This window comes from Dipodomys ordii, unplaced genomic scaffold (assembly GCF_000151885.1).
Source record: "Dipodomys ordii isolate 6190 unplaced genomic scaffold, Dord_2.0 Scaffold65, whole genome shotgun sequence".
NCBI lineage: Eukaryota > Metazoa > Chordata > Mammalia > Rodentia > Heteromyidae > Dipodomys > Dipodomys ordii.
Genome location: NW_012267281.1, coordinates 6,678,413 through 6,694,298, shown reverse-complemented (window position 1 = coordinate 6,694,298; position 15,886 = coordinate 6,678,413). Strand labels below are relative to the sequence as shown.

Genomic DNA, 15,886 nt, shown 5'->3' with positions numbered 1-15,886 from the left:
TAATGACAATATACAATATATATGCAATAACATTGTATAGAATACAATTAATGTGGTGAATAAAATAGTGAATAAAGAGATAAATAGCAAAATGTCCACGATCATCAAACAACCTCTTTTTTTTTTTTCTTTTTGCCAGTCGTGGGGCTTGAACTCTGGGCCTGGGCGCTGTCCCTGGGCTCCTTTTGCTCAAGGCTAGTGTTCTGCTTTCACCTTTTTCTATGATTAATTGGAGAGAAGAGTCTCATAGACTTTCCTGCTCAGGCAGGCTTTGAACTGTGATCCTCAGATCTCAGCCTCCTGAGTAGCTAGGATTACAGGAATTACAGGCTGGAGCCATGGTCACTTGGCAAACATCCACACTCTTCAACCTCAGGTTGTACCCCAAGTAACCTGTCCTAAGAAAACAACTGGGAAATGCATAAGAACGTATAATACAACATGCAGTGAGTGGGCTAGGCCTATATTCCTAACTACTAAGTGTGCTGAGATCCAGAGGATCACAGTTTGAAATGAGCCAGGACAGAAAAGTCCTAGAGACTTCATCTCCAAAGTAACCAGAAAAAAAGCTGTGCTGAGGCATGACTCAAGTGGTAGAATGCTAGTGGAGCAAGTTCAAGGCTCTGATTTAAAATCCCAGTCCCTGAAAATAAAAGTCTAATTAGTAAAGTGATATTTACAAGCATCAGAAAACTAGGAACAGCTGAAAAGAGTCTTAACAGATAAAATGAACAGTATATTGAGTATGCAATACATATTATAGGATCATTAAAACACCTCAGTAGGATACACATTTAGTAACGTAGAGAAATATGTTCATTATGCATTGTTAGGACAACCAGGTATAAAATACATTGTAGTCTGATCAAAAGCTACTATACTTCATCTATGTGAAGTGTAGTGTATGTATGTGTATGTGTGTATGTGTGTGATGTGTATAGAAAAGCCTAGATGTATATACACCAAGATTTAGCAGTCCTATCCCCAGAATTAAGGAGAATGTCTTCAGTGACTGCAAGGCAGAGCTAGGTAGGAGAGGCAATGAACTATGATTATTTACTATAGAAAGTGAGCAACAGGGCTGGGAAGGTGGCTCAGTGGTAGAGCGCTTGCCTTGCATGCATGAAGCCCTGGGTTCGATTCCTCAGCACCACATAAGAAAAAAGCCGGAAGTGGCGCTATGGCTCAAGTGGTCGAGCGCTAGCCTTGAGTTGAAGAGCTGAGGGACAGTGCCCGGGCCCAGAGTTCAGGCCCCACGACTGGACCCCCCCCAAAAGAAAAGAAAAAGAAAGTGAGCAACAACCGGGCGCTGGTGGCTCACGCCTGTAATCCTAGCTACTCAGGAGGCTGAGATCTAAGGATCGAGGTTCAAAGCCAGCCCTGGCAGGAAAGACCCTGAGACTCCTATCTCCAATAAACCACCAGAAAACCGAGGGGCTGGGAAGGTGGCACAGTGGTAGAGTGCTTGCCTTGCATGCATGAGGCCCTGGGTTCAATTCCTCAACACTACATAAGCAAAAAGAAAAAAGCCAGAAGTGGCACTGTGGCTCAAGTGGTAGAGCGCTAGCCTTGAGCTGAAGAGCTGAGGGACAGCGCCCAGGCCCAGAGTTCAGGCCCCACGACCAGATCCCCCCCCCAAAAAAAAACCACCAGAAAACCAGAAGTGGTGCTGTAGCTCAAGTGGTAGAGCACTCGCCTTGAGCTGAAGAGCCCAGGGACAGCGCTCAAGCCCAGAGTTCAAGCCCCACGACCGACCAAAAAAAAAAAAAAAGAAGAAGAAAAGAAAAGAAAGTGAGCAGCATTCCATTTTGTACCCAATCAAGCTTTTTGGAATTAATTGACTATACAGTCTCAGACTTTGCTGCCCAGGTTGGCTTTGAACCAGGATCCTCAGATCTGAGCTTCCTAAGTAGTTAGGATTATAGATGTGAGCCACTGGTGCCTGGCTTGTTCACACCTTTTTGAATCTCAGTTCCACATTAGATATGCAGTTCAATATTGGGCATCTAAACAGTACATCCTCAGTTATTTGAGGAGAGCTGTCCCCACAAACCCTAACTTTGGAATATACAATGCTACATTGACATTAGCTGTCATTGCCACCAAAGACATAGATCACCCCTCCCCCTCTTCCTCTTATCTCTATCCCTCCAATATCTAACTGCAACATAATTCTACCCTAATTCCAGGAGAGATGCTGAAGGCCTCTATAGAGATTGTGAATTTTCTGCTCTCCATTGAGATAAGAATGCATTGAATTATTTTCATCCCCTGGTCCTCTTTGTCCTGTGTGTTCACATTAAGCCACTAGTTGAGCAATGAATTGTATTCTGGTATCTACTCTGGACCATAGGGACATTTCCATCTTCATACTCAGAGTCCTTCCAAGTTTGAGGCCCTTGTAAATTGATGTCCTCTAAACCAGTTCGGGTCTCTGCCAAGCTTAAAGCGTACAGCAGAAAACAAGAATTAAACAATCAATCCCTTCACTCGGCTTTCTGAGTTGAAAAGGAACACCCCCAAATGTCATTTGATAAAGAGCAGCTAGACAAGTAACACATTAGCAATTTAAATTCACTGATTAAAGAAAGGGACTTACACGGTGAACTTGAAATACCAAGAGTAGCTGGAAGAAGTAAGTAACAGAAAGCTTGGCAAATTTCTACACATGTCTAGTAAGTGAGGACTAATTATTAGCATCAGCATAAAGAATCACATCTCGTCTTTGTGGTGGCAAGAGAAAGGAACAGACATCAACTACATTGAGGTACAGGAGAATCTGGAGGAGGGCTCAGACAGAATATCATTCTAAGTCCAGGTTTTGTTTTGTGTTTTGGTGCCAGTACTGAGGCTTGAACTCAGATCCTTGCACTCTTGCCTGGCTTTTTACTCAAGGCTGATGCTGCTCCTCCACTTCCAACATCGGGGTAGTTAATTAGAGTAAGAATCTCACAGACTTTCCCAGCCTCGTCTGGCTTCACACCTTGATCCTCAGGTCTCAGTCTCCTGAGGAGCTAGGGTTACAGGCTTGAGCTACCAGTACTCAGCTAGATTTTTGTTTGTTTTTTCATCCTATTCATTTGCTGGGGACCCCAAAACAGACGAGCACAGAAGTCTATTCCTTTTGGTTCCAGAGGCTAGAATTTGAGACCCAGGTGTCACTTCTGATTTCTTCCCTGGCTTCCATACAGCCATCTTGTGTTGTACGCTCTGCCTTCTGTGTGTCTGTGTCCTAATCTTCCCCTTTCAGAAGGAAACCAGTCAGATTGGATTTGGGCCAAGCACAACCCTTCATTTTACCTCCCTTTCTCCTCTAAAGACCCTGTCTAAATACAACCCCATTCTGGGTAGTGGGTCTGGGACTGGACCCAACTCATTCCTTTACACGCCTCTCACTCGAGGGGTTTCTGATCAGGCCCCCTTCCTGTGTTTCCTCAGGCTTAGCTCCAGGAGTGAGAGCTTCCTCACCCCACCCTGGACTCTCTCCTTGTGCATGTCTGTGGGGTTTTGTTGCCTCATACTTCCTGTGGCAGAGTCCTCAAGTGCTACCAAAATTGCACAGCCCAGACCATCATCTGACCCCTAGTCTCCAGATAAACGACAAGCATTGGCTTCATAAAGCACTTCTCCATAGACCCAATCACCTAGAGTAGATGGCACTGCCTGCCAGGGAAGAGTTTAGTTCTGTGGCGCTGTAGACATATTGCAGGCAAAACATCATTTCAAGCTCCTTCTCTCCTCTGCGTCCTTGGCTCCTGGCTACTGCTATACTTGGAAGTACACGGAACCAGGAGAGTGGGGAGCTGAGCCTCCAGCCCAGGGAAAGTGGTGGTGGGTGGTCCCCCACATGCCTTCTGAGAGTTCTCTGCATGCTAAAGAACTTACTTAGATGGGCGTAGTGGCTCATGCCTTTAATCCTAACTACTCAGGAGGCTGAGATCTGAGGATCGCAGTTCAAAGCCAGCCCAGGCAGGAAAATCTGTGAGACTCTTATCTTCAATAAACCACTCAGAAAACCAAAAATGGTGATGTGGCTCAAGTGGTAGAGTACTTGCCTTGAGCTGAAGAGCTGAGGGACAGCACCCAGGCCCAGTGTTCAAGCCCCACAACCCACCAAAAAAAAAAAAAAAAATTAGAAAAATTTACTAGAGCAGACTCACCAGTAATATTCTCATGTGAGATTTTCCTTAGCAAAAAGCCAATTCACAGGGCTCGTTGCCTTCTGAACTGTGACCACATGACCCTGCCAATCAGCTTCTAAAGGCTTCCACACACACAGGACTTGTCGAGCGAGCGAGCGCTGTATGCTGTATGTGTGGGCTTCCGACCCTCCCTTCTTCCCTCCCGCCCCCTATCTCCCCTCAGCCCTGCCCCCCTCAAGTTGGGTTTGCTTTCAGACACACATCCAGAAAGAGCATAAATGAAGTCATCCCAGAAGGGTGACGTCACCCCCCCCCAGCAGAGGACGGCAGCACCCCTGCTTAGAAGCTCTTGGCGCTGTTTCCTGACAAGGAAGACAAATTGCAGGAAATGATTTTCATTTTCACTTCACGTATATCCAGGGGAGGATGCACTTTAAAGAACTTGGAATAAAGCCTGGTGCTGGTGGCTCATGCCTGTAATCCCAGCTACTCAGGAGGCTGAGATCTGAGAATCGAGGTTCAAAGCCAGCCTGGGCAGGAAATTCCATGAGACTCTTGTCAACAATTAACCAGCAAAATGCTGGAAGTGGAGCTGTGACTCATGTAGTAGAGCACTAACCTTGATTGAAAAAGCTCAAAAAGTATAATGAACATTTCTTAATAACTTAGACCCATTCAAAGAAAGATTTTATAAATTAAAAAATAAAGCATTTTCTGGGTGCCGATGGCTCATGCCTGTAATCCTAGCTACTCAGGAGGCTGAGATCTGAGGATGATGGTTCAAAGCCAGCCGAGGCAGGAAAGTCCGTGAAGACTCTTATCTCCAATAAACCACTAGAAAACCGGAGGTGGTGCTGTGGCTCAAGTGGTAGAGTGCTTGCCTTGAGCTGAAGAGCTCAGGGACAACGCCCAAGCCCAGAATTCAAGCCCCGTGACCGACAAAAAAACAAACCAACAACAACAAAAAATAACGCATTCGTTTTATTCCTAATCCCTCACAGTGACTCATAGGACAGGCATTCCGATTGGACAGGTACACACAACTCTCAACTTTAGAATCAGAATGGTCATTGCTACTTTGATTTTTTGTTCTCCACTGATTAACTTTTGTGGCATTTTATCACAGCAACTGCCAAAAAATATAGCCACCACTTAGCAAATAGCATGACATCATTGCAAAATATAGAGCATGAATTAGTATCAAAACCAAAGTACCTGTCAGCGTGGTGTCTGACAGCTGTTTAGTCAGTCTCTCTGTGTGTTGTGTAAAAAATGTAAGATGTCACCTGATGCCTCTGAACTCTCTGTAGCACCTAGGGGCAGAATTTGGAAACCGTGGTTTTAAGGATTAAGTGGTCATGTGATTGCCCTACTGACATAATTCTCTTGAATTCCTAAGTGGAAATCCAAGCCACCCCCTGTAGGGCCCAGTTTCTCAACTAAATCTTATTGATTGCTCAGCACTCTGTCCTTACATTTCTTGGTCTTAATTCTTTCCAGGGGTTCTTTTCCTCTGAAGAAAGGGACTGAACTGACTGACCAGGCTAGCCTGCCCCCAGGGCCTAGGTAGTAGAATTGGGAGTAGAATTGTGAGAAAATCTCAGTAAGAAGAATGTTCAGTGTGACAAGAGAGGAGCTGAGGAGGATGAGGGTTACTCAGTTCTCTGACTACCAGGCAAGACCCACTACATACCCAGAACAAAATGAAAATGTAGCACTCTTTGTTCAAGGGGTATTAGTAAAATATGTGTGTCAATACTAGAGTTTTGAACACAGGGCCTCTTGTTCTAGGTGTTCTTGCTCATGGATAGCACTTTTCCACCTGCATCATGCTTCCAGTTCAGCTTTGGGGTGTGTGTGTGTGTGTATTGGTGCTGGGGCTTGAACTCAGGGCCTGGGCACTGTCCCTGAGCTTTTGTGCCTGAGGCTAGCTAGCAGTCTACCACTTGAGCTACAGTTCTACTTCTAGTCCCCTCTCCCTACCACCCCCTACCCTCCTCCAACCCAACCTCCCCACCCACTCCCTCCCTCCCCACCCCAGCCTAGCCCAGGACTTGAACTGGGTATTTGATTCTTTTGCTCATTGGCCTGTGCTATAAGTTTCCAATCCCCAAATGGGAGTGCTTTTTTTTTTCTGGTCAATTTAAGAGTCTTGCCTAGACTAGCTTTGAACCGAAATCCTTAGATCTCAGTCTTCTGAATAGCTAGGATTACAAGTATGAGCCACCAGCACCTAGCTCCATTCAGCTTTTTACTAGTAAATCAGAGATGGCATCTCACAAACTTTTCTGTCTAGGCTGACTTCAAACCTCCGTCATCCAGGTCTCAGCCTCCTGAGTAGCTAGGATTATAGGTGTGACCTACTGGTACCTGGATAGGTATTAATAATTTCAAGATAGCAAAAAGCAAACTAGAAAGGCAGGTCCAGGGCCTTGCCCTTCTAAGTACACACCCAGAGGCCCGCCTGAGCTCAGAGTGATTTCTCAGGTGTACCCTGCGTCTCTGACTTGCTGTCACTCACTTTAACTTAGGAGAGTTGGTGTATCTTGTGTCTTCTTCAGCAAGCACACTTCTTTTCATTTGGGATTGTTGGCACAGACTAGAAGGTCCTCCCTGAGCAAGACTGCATGGCTTCTTAAAGGGCTTGGTGCTTGCCTGCTGCTTCTTACAGCTCACCAAAGACCACAGAAGAACCAGTGCCCCTTGGCCTAGCCTTTCTAGGCTGAGCTTCCTAAGTGTCAGGCTTCACCAATTTGCCTTACAAATACTCTGCACCTTTTACAGAGGTATAGAGACATGGTCATAAAAACCCATGTCTACACCTGATGAGTCCAAAGACTAAATGATCTACTCCTAAGTTGGTGAACCAGCTTGCTTCCGATCAGCGTTTGGGTGAAGGATCACTAATTTTCAGATGGGGATTCCTTTTGTCTTCCACTCTACCTTACCCAGGCCAGGTACTTATGTCAGTTCTCCTCTGACCCCTGGCATTTACACTTCCCTGCCAACTTTTGATTTTGTCTATAACAGAAACTCTGTCCAAACTAGCATGAGCAGAAAAAGTAATGTGTTGTTTTGTATAACTGGGAGTCCAAAGGTTTTAAATCAGCCACAGTCAACAGTTATTTTTGTTTGTTTTTGTTCTGCTTGTCTGTTGTCAAGGGTTTTTTGTTTGTTTTGTGTCAGACTTAGAGCTTGAACTCAGGACCTGGGTGCTGTCCTTAAGCTTTTTTTGCTCAAGGCCAGTGTTCTACCACTTGAGCCACAGCTCTACTTCCAGTTGGCTTGGAACCATGATCCTCAGATCTCAGCTTTCCAAGTAGTTAGACTACAGGTTTGAGTCATTCATCTATACCAGCTGTTGTCAAGTTTTAAGATGAAAATTTGAAGACGTTCCTGGCATGGTGGCACACATCTATAATTCCAGCACTTGGGAGGCAGAGGCAGGAGACTTTCCAAGTCTAGGCCAATGTGGCCACATAGCTAGACCCTGCCTTGTATTTGTAGTTAGCAGGGTTCTTTCTGTGGGGAAGCAGAATGGTTCAGTCAGCCTTGGGTCTTTATCATCCCACAAGCTGAGACTGAGATGTAAAAAGAATCATCTTTCATGATTGACCAAAATCACAGGGAAAGCTCTGATTGGCCTGGGCCCTGTATGGGAGGAGAGTTACCTGTACCCAAAACTGAGAGTGAGTACAGAAAAGGAGAAGGGGTGTGTCCTAAATAAAGTGATACTGAGCAGACAAAAGGCCTCGGCAGTAACAGTCAGGGTAGGGGTGGAGGTTCCTGGGCAGCTGTTTAATGTGGCCTTGAAAAGAAAATATTTATAAGCCCAGGATTTTTTTTTTACATTTCAAAATTTTTTCTCTTTATTTAAACACAAAACACATTTATAGCATGCGGGTTAACTTAAAATTATGGCGTCTTCCCCAACCAATACCTTTGAATGTGTCTTCAAGCACTGAAAATAAACCCAACATATTCCACAGGTAGACTCAGACTCTCTCCTTTCACCTCATGTCATATTTGAGTTACACACAAATTGAGTTATGACAGTAGTTAGTTTCCTTAAATTAAGTAAATAATTTAATTGATCAACATGAATAAATACTACTTTTATTTCACTGAGTTTCTCTTCTGAACCACTTACCAATACCATTCAGAGGATTGTTAATATATCCAGTAACAATCAGAGGATTGTTAATATATCCAGTAGGATTTTCTTATAGTATTACAGATGTCTGGCCCTTTGATCAAAGTTGACATACTTTTTCTGGAATGACCAGGTATAAATAATTTAAACTTTAGCTTTACAATTACATCACCAAAGCAGATATAGACTGTGTGTACACAAATGAGCATGACTGTATTCCAATAAAACTTTATTTAAACCAACAGGTGGCAGGCCAGATTTATAGATGAGGGCCATAGTGTGTTGACTACTGATCTTGATAAGTTAGCTAAGTGGTCAGAACTGTTAAATATTGTTTAAACTCTGAACAAGTTGAAGGAAGCACATGAAGGAGGAATACGAAACTTGCTATCCAACTTGGATATGCAAAGTCAACAAAGATCAATATGCCATCCTTGACTGTGGCCATAAATAACTCCATAATACATTATTATAGTCCAAGATAAAGGTAGAGTCCAAAATACATACACAACTGCTGAGATCATGAGGAGACAAACCTCTGTACAAAGGATCCAGGCTGTCCAGGACTATTCTCAGTGAACCTTCATCCCAAAAGACAATCAGGAAAACATCTGTGAGGACTCATGGGCTCTGTAAGGACAGAGTTCATGTGTAGTTCATTTCCTTGTTATCTCAATAATATTTTCAGCCAGGTGCTGGTGCCTCCTGCTTATAATCCTTGCTATTTAGCAGACTGAGATGTGAGAATCATGGTTTGAAGCTAGCCTGAGCAGAGAAAGCCATGAGACTCATATCTATTTAACCAACAAAAAGTCAGAAGTAGAGGTATAGTGGAGCATCAACCTTGAGTGGAAAAGCTAAGAAAAACATAAGTCCCTGAGTTCAAGTCCAAGTACTGGTACATGCGCATATGCACACACAGACACAGACACACAGAATGTTCTCAGTATGAAATCACAGAAGAATCATTTACCTGGGTGCCAGTGGCTCATCTAAGATACACAAGAGACAGAGATCTGAGGCAGATCTCTGAGTTTGAAGGCAGCCCAAGCAGTAAAAGTCCATAAGATGATTACCTGCAATTAACCATAAAAAGCTGGAAGTGGAGCTGTGGCTCAAGTGGTAGAGCACTAGTCTTGAGCAAAAAAGGTCTGTGCCTGAATTCAGGTCCCAAGACCAACACACACACACACACACACACACACACACACACACACACACACATCATTTAGTAAATGCTTGTTTACTTATAAGTCAGACATAGATAAGTTGGAAAATTAGAATTTTATAATTTAGAAAATCCTTGCTGGGTACCAGTGGTTCACACCTGTAATTCTGGCTATTCAGGAGGCTGAGATCTGAGGATCATAGTTCAAAGCCAGCCTGGGCAGGAAAGTCTGAGAGACTCTTATGTCCAATTAACCACCAGAAAACCAGAAGTGGCGCTGTGGCTCAAGTGGTAGAGCGCTCACCTTGAGTTGAAGAGCTCAGAGACAGCGCACAGGCACAGAGTTCAAGACCCACAATTGACCAAAAAAAGAAAAGAAAGAAAATCCTTATGTAAGAAAACTAGCAGTTGGGCTGGGAAGGTGGCTCAGTGGTAGAGCACTTACCATGCATGCATGAGGCCCTGGGTTCGATTCCTCAGCACCACATAAGCAAAAAGAAAAAGCCGGAAAGTGGCGCTGTGGCTCAAGTGGTAGAGTGCTAGCCTTGAGTTGAAGAGCTGAGGGATAGCGCCCAGGCCCAGAGTTCAGGCCCCACAACCGGACCCAAAAAAAGAAAACTAGCAGTTATCTACTTCTGATGGAAATGTAAAAGGGTATGATTTTCCTAGAGGGATCTTTAGTAATATAACAAAAGCCATCAAGTATGCATCCTTTTTGACATTATACTTTTATTTCAGAATATTATACTTAGGAAATAATTACAATTTAGGAATATATATATATATATATATATATAGATATATATATATGAGATCATGTTGCAGTCATGAGGAAAAATAGAAACAGCTGAAATATCCAATTATAAGTGTTTGACTAAAAATTATGATATACTCCTAGAATGGTATACATTCTACGTAGCAGTGTAAAATTATTGTGAAAATTAATATTGGCATGCTAATTATAGGTATTAATATATCTCATATGTGAGAGGCAAATGTGTATTTTATAATACTGTTTTTCATCAGCGTATATGCAGAATATTCTACATCTAATAATGCTGCCATAAAGAATGACTAGACAAGCTGGATGTCAGTGGCTCATGCCTGTAATCCTAGCTACTTAGGAGGCTGAGATCTGAGGATTATGGTTCAAAGCCAGCCCGAGCAAGAAAGTTCATGAGACTCTAGTCCTCAATTAAACCCAGAAAAGGTGCTGTGGCTCAAGTGGTAAAGCACTAGCCTTGAGCTGAAGAGCTCAGGGATAGTGCCTAGGCCCCATGACCAACAGACTGGAAAAAAAAAAAAAGACACTTTGATAGGGCTGGGTAGGCAAAGTTTAGAATTTTCTCTCTACAATCTAGACCTTTCAATAGGACTACAGAGCACTCCAGGCCTGCACATAAGAATGATCCAGAATAGACTGACTCTCAAGGATTAAGGCCAAGTTGTTTTTCATAGTGATAGGAATCAAACCCATGTACATATCAAGCAAGCACTCTGCTGGTGAGCTGCATCCCCAGCCATAACCTGACTTTGGGGAAGAGAACTTGCAAAAATAAAACTGGCCATGCAAATAGGTGACATTTGACAGAAAACCAAGAGAAGTATGTAATAACAACAATTCATAGAAGATATTGATATGATCAGAATAATCAATAAAATAGATCATGTATTTAGGAAATTAATGATAAGATAAAGAATTCTGAGACAATATTGATACTCTAAAAAGAATCAAGTGAAAATTCTAGAAGGAAAACCACAATAATTTTAATTTTGAAAAAAATTGATGTTTTAAGAGCTGATTAAATACAACTGAAGATATATTTAATAGACAAAGAAACTGCATGTGTATACAAATACACTGAAAATAGATAATATTGAATTTTAAAAGTTCAGGCATGAAAGAATTCTATGCATGCAAATGACTACTCTATGCCTTTACTTATAAAATCCTGAGCCAGAGCTGGGTGCCAGTGGCTCATGCCTGTAATCCTACATACTCAGAAGGTGAGATCTGAGGATCACAGTTCAAAGCCAGCTTGGGCAGGAAAGTCCAAGAGACTCTTACTTCCAATTAACCACCAGAAAACCAAAAGTGGTGCTGTGGCTCAAGTAGTAGAGTGCTAGCCTTGAGCTGAAGAGCTGAAGGACAGTGCCCAGGCCCAGAGTTCAAGCCCCACAACAAAAAAACAAAACAAAAAACAAAAAAACAAAACAAAAAAAATGGAACCTGGTGCTGGTGGCTCACACCTGTCATCCTAGCTACTCCGGAGGTTGAGATCTAAGGATCTAACCTGGGCAGGAAAGTCCATGAGACTCTTAAATCCAATTAATCACCAGAAAACTGGATGTGGCTCAAAGTGCTAAACTTGAGCAAAAGAGCTCAGGGACAGAACCCAGGCCCTGAGTTCAAGCCCCATGGCCCCATGATGGGCAAAACAAAACAAATAAACAACAACTAATATACAATATTAGACATCCAAGGAATAATCTCATTTGGGAAGAATAGAGAGAATAATGGCTAGATGTGGGAACAGGAAGCAATTTCTTGCTCTGAAGCATAGTTATAATACTGTATTCACTTGGAGCTATTTATCAAGATGTTAATGTCACTGATGTATGCATTTCTTTTTGCATACTGTCATGGGAAGAAAATATATTATGCTATATGTGTCTACACATACAAAGCTGAATGACTAATAATAAAAGCTATCTTAAAGTTTATTTTTAATGCAATAATCATGGATTTCTTGTAAAAAAGAAAATAAAAAGGAGACAAAAATAAAGAAGATGTGCTGATAGGTAGAAATTTAGCTTTATGGTATAATGCTTGCCTAGTATATTATATTAAACCCTGGGTTTAATTCTCAACACACACACAAACACAACATACACACACACACACAGAGGAAACTAAAAGAATAAAAAAGTAATGCTGACCAGTTAATGTTTACTAAGTTATTTTATTGCTGGACACCTATAATTCTAGCTACTCAGGAGGCTGAGGTCTGAGGTTTTGTTTTGGAGCCTGCCAGGTTATAAAAGTCCATGAGACTCTTCTCCCCTATGAACCAGTAAAAAGCTAGATGTGGGCTGTGGCTCAAATGGTAGAGGGCCAGCCTTGAGCAAGAAAGCTAAGCAGGCTTCAGTACCTGCACATTATTTTTCTGATTCTATAAGAGGTTCTTAAAACCAGTGAAGAGCAGCAACTCCTTACGTGGGCCCAAGAATTAACTCAGACGGGGTAAAACCTGGGCTCACAGCCCCCATTTTTGGTGTCCTTTGCTCTGAAACATTCTTTCCTGAAGTCACTTTGTAGTCACCTGGGGCTCTAGGAAGGACAGAATTTACTGATGAAATCCTGTGACACCACCAAGCTGACCTTTCCTTTTAACATCCTGTAGCCAAAGGTGAAACTGACCCAAAGGAAAAGAATAGCCAAAATCTCAGAAACCAGTGACAGTGACAAACGTGTCCCTTTCTCTCCAAACTGTGTAATGATTACAACTTTCCTAGAACCCCTGCAGAAACAAGGACTGAGATAATGACCAACCGGGCCACATCTATGGCTGGGATTGTTTAACAATCATGCATACATCTCTTCCCTGACCCCCAAATCCTTTGTCTATAAAACCTAAAGCTCATGTTTGAACCCTGAGGATGGCTGAAGATGGCTGGAGTAATACTGAGGAACGCTGTCTTCCCTGGCGGCCATGGACTCTCCTTTCTCTACCTTTTGCCACATCTCTTCATTTGGCATGTGTGGGTGAATGACCAGACCTGATTTGTAGAACTACTAGAGTTTGGTCTAGTTTCTAAAACTCTTGTTCCCATGCCAAAAGAGGAAATCAGATTTAGAGTAGACTTAAAAGAATTTCTGGGATCTGAAAGTTGTTTAACAGAAATGTGAATGAGGCATTCATCTTCCCAGATGGCCTTTGAAATGTAATAATTGTTAGAAAGAATTATTCGCTGAGAAGCCTGGTAAAGACCTTGCAATACTGAGTTTCCATCTATGTGCTTATAGTTTTCTGTAGGAAATGCAGATAGACAGACAAATAGACAGACAGACAGATGGATAGATAGACAGATGGATAGATAGATAGATAGATAGATAGATGATCGAAGGTAGATGTTAGATATCTAGATATCTATCTACTGATAGATAATAAATGGATGATAGAAGATAGATACATAGATAAATAGATGGATGATAGAAGATAGCTAGATAGATATTAAAGAGCATTCTTTATTTAATTATGCCAGTAGAGTCTTGTTACAATCTGTGGAGGTTCTATAATTATAGACAAAATGTAATAAAGTGAAGTAAGTGTCACTGATGAACACCTGTAGAACGAGAGCCTGACATGTGTCTGGCTCTGATCAAAGGACTGAACTATGGCAATAAATAAAACAGAGTTCATGCCCTCTTGGAGTTTATAGTTTAGTAAACAGTAAATAAATCACACGTGGAGCAGTGATAAATGGAGGGAGAGCACAGCCAGGCGCGCGAGGACGGAGGTGGCGGCTGTTCTAGATGACCAGTCAGAAAACTGCTGAATTTGGGGACATTTGGGGCAACACTCGAAGGAATGGAAGGAATGGTCCATGTGACTTTCTAGGCTTGAGCAAGCCAAGAGAGGGAAATATATCTGGAACATTCCGAAGTAGCCAGAAGCCAGCATGCTGGAGCCGTGTGGGTGTGAAGGAGGGAATACTGGGAATCGAGGTCACTCACAGTCAGCACAGAGAGACTTGAGCTTCCTCACAAACACTCCGAACTTCTTCTGGTGAGATAGAAAGCGAGAGGAATGTTTGGAACCTGCAGCTGGTGTGACTGCAGGTTTAAATGGATTATTCTGGCTGCTGGGTAGAGAACTGATGGCCAGAAGGCAGCTATGAAAGTCTAAGCAGTTAGAAGCCCTCTCTCTCCTCCAGATAGGGTACCTTGTAAAGGTTTTACAAGAGTCACTCAAAAGGACATAATTCTAAGTCTATTTTGAGAGCAAAAACAACGAGATTTGTTGATGACAAGAGATGTGGAGTAGAAGAAAAAGAGAGCCAGGGGCCGTGGCTCACATTTGTAATCCTAGCTACTCAGGAGGCTAAGACCTGAGGATCACAATTTGAAATCATCCTGGGCAGAAAAAAAAAAACTCAGGAAGACTTTTTTTGGGGGGTGGGCTTAGGGTGGGGTCAGTTGTAGGGCTTGAACTTAGGGCCTGAGCCCTGTCCTTGAGCTCTTTGTGCACAGTGCCACTTCTGGTTTTCTGGTAGTTTATTGGAGACAAGAAGATCACAAACTTTTCTGCCTTGGCTGGCTTCGAACCAGGATCCTCTGATCTCAGCCTCTTGAATAGCTAGGATTACAGGTGTGAGCCACCAATGCCCAATGAACCAACCAAAAGCTGGAAATGGAGCTGTGATTCAAGTAGAACACTAGCCTTGAGTGAAAACAAACAAACAAACACCTGGAGTTTGAAGGATTAGAAACTAGCAGGCAATATTTATTGTAATGGATGTGTCTTGAGAAGCTCAGTTTTGGGGGTACGGAGCTATAAAAACAGAACTGTCTCACTATTAATAGAAAGGAGAAAGGGCAGAGAAGACAAGGCTCAGCCCAGTGGGTGAAGAGTGTGAATCTCCCACTTACTGATGTCTTGGTAAAGGCACAGCAGAGAGCATGTCAGCAGTCTACAACCCTATTACATTGTGTAAACATAAACTTCTATTTTTGTTCTTAATAGTGAAATAGTGTGTATGCTGGTTCTAGGGCTTGAACTCAGGGCCTGGGCTCTGTCCCTGAGCTTCTTTTGCTTAAGGCTAGCACTCCACCACTTGAGCCACAGCCCCACTTTGTCTGAGTAGCTTATTGGAGATAAGAGTCTCACAGACTTTTCTGCCTGGCCAGCTTTGAACTATGAACCTCAGCTCTCAGCCTCCTGAGTAGCTAGGAGTACAGGTATGAGCTGCCTGCACCCAGCTTAAACATCTTTTCGTTAACATACTCACTCTCAATTATTGTTATAACAATAGAAAATGGTGCTAGGCAATAGTTTTCTCCATATTTTCTAGCTCATCAAGCAGACAGGTTTGATTCTCTTCAAATTCCTAGTCAGCTGACTCAGGACTTGGCACCCAGGAAATGGAAGAGGAAGGAAGAAGGACAGGGAGGAACTAGGTGGCCAATAGTCTGTAGATATTGTCTCTCCACTGCCTGGAGATTGTCAGATTGCAACTGGGCCAACTTGCTTCAGCTTATCCACTGGGCCGAATGAGATACAAGAATAGTCTAGAAATATAGTCCAATAAGAAAATTATTACATGATGGCTTTGGAAGTATCTTAATATTTTCTTACTACTGCAATTGTATTAAGTGGTATTACAGTCATAGTTTTCCAGTGGACAGTTCCCTCCCTCCCT

General features: G+C 42.7%; 1 long non-coding RNA gene across 1 annotated transcript in view; it reads right to left on the bottom strand.

Annotated features, from left to right (window-relative positions):
• Positions 1-5,105: 5,105 nt before the first annotated feature.
• The window catches only part of LOC105990544, a 17,231-nt gene continuing 6,450 nt past the window's right edge, over positions 5,106-15,886 (bottom strand). The window contains exons 2-4 of the long non-coding RNA XR_001175316.1: positions 8,832-8,925; positions 5,358-5,455; positions 5,106-5,271 (exon numbers count right to left, since the gene is read on the bottom strand). This is a non-coding gene — a long non-coding RNA (uncharacterized LOC105990544). The remainder of the gene's footprint in view (positions 5,272-5,357; positions 5,456-8,831; positions 8,926-15,886) is intronic.